Genomic DNA, 1,601 nt, shown 5'->3' with positions numbered 1-1,601 from the left:
CCGCTCTTGTGGTTCAGGAATAAAGCATTTAAATTGTTTAATTTTGCCACAGTTCCTATGTATTTACATGAAAGCCAGGTCTATAGTAAAGAAGCAAAAGGCATGAAATTATACATTTGACTCATCCTGAAATGTTTACCATCTATATCCATTTTCATTGTTATTTTAATTTTAAACATCTATGCCACACTTTGAGACCTCATGATTCTCTAAGGGCTTTTTGTTAAAATCCATTGAATGTTGATCCTTTCATAATGGACAACTCTGCTTGCTTCAGCTGTCACTGTGGCAACAAGATGTGTATTAACCATGACTTTCAAGCTAGAAATTTTCACATTTGGTTTGACAGCTTACAGTGAATTCTGTACCAAAAGCAATTTCTTATGAAACAAGAAATTTGTTCTTATGAACAAGTCCTTGCAAAGTGGAAAGTTTGGGGAACTTTTGACATGAGAACTTGCCTTCTCTGTATGGAATAGCATTGTATTATTGACAAAGGCTGTTGTCTAACAAACGACCCATTTTATAAATCCAGATCGTTTTCAGGATGGTAGGTTTAGCTTTCAAACTGCCTTTATGTGGTTGAGACAGCAAAAATGTTGTAGAAAAGACAAACAGAATTCTGTTACTTGTAAAGCATAACCTGTGTCAGTGATTCTCTTGTCACACAATGTTTTGCTGCTATAGGAAATAAAATAAAGGCTGGTGAAAGAGGTATTCTCTTTGTAGAGAAATGCAGCATGATGATGCCAAATTAGAAAGCACACAAAAGAAAAAAATGGAAATATTTGGCTACCTAAAAAAGGAAATGAGTGAGTTCCTCTGTGTGTGTGTGTGTTTGTGTATGGGAGAGAGAGAGAGAGAGAGAGAGAGAGGAATGCAAACAATAAGTAGGAAAAAATACCTGAAACATTTTGCATCAGGCAATTTTTCATCATTTATCGTGTGTCAAACATGATATTGATTCTTCACAACAACCCTGTGAATTAGGTGTTATAGGTTGTATTGTGTCCCCTGCAAACACATATGTTGAAGTCCTGATCCCTAGTATGTCAGAATGTGAACTTATTTAGAAGTAGGGTCATTGCAGATGTAATTAGTTAAGAATTTAGTTAAAATGAGATCATACTGAAGTAGGATGGACCTCTAATCCAATATGACTGTGTTCTCATAAAAAGGAGAAATTTGTATACAGAGACAGAGAAACAGGGAGAAGGCCTTGTGAAGATTGAAGTTATCCTGCCACAAGCCACAGAATGCCAAAGATTGCTGGAAAACCACCAGAAGCTAGGATGAAGATACCAAAGAGATTCTCCATTAGAGCCCTCGGAAGAAACCAACCTTGCCAACATCTTGATTTCAGACTTCCAGCCTCCAGAACTGAGAGAAAATATGTTTCTATTGTTTAAGACACCCGGTTTATAGTAGTTTGTATGGCAGCCCTAGAAATCAAATAAAGCAAGCATTAACATTATTCCCATTTTTAGATGAAGAAACACATGCTCAGAAAGTTTAAATAATTGTTTTATGGTCATAAAATTAGTAAGTGATTCAATGGGTATTAGAACTAGGCCCTTCTAATGCCAAACTAGCTGTTTTAT

This window comes from Lipotes vexillifer, unplaced genomic scaffold, assembly GCF_000442215.2.
Source record: "Lipotes vexillifer unplaced genomic scaffold, Lipotes_vexillifer_v1.1 scaffold1099, whole genome shotgun sequence".
Lineage (NCBI taxonomy): Eukaryota > Metazoa > Chordata > Mammalia > Artiodactyla > Lipotidae > Lipotes > Lipotes vexillifer.
This window is presented reverse-complemented; position numbering follows the sequence as displayed.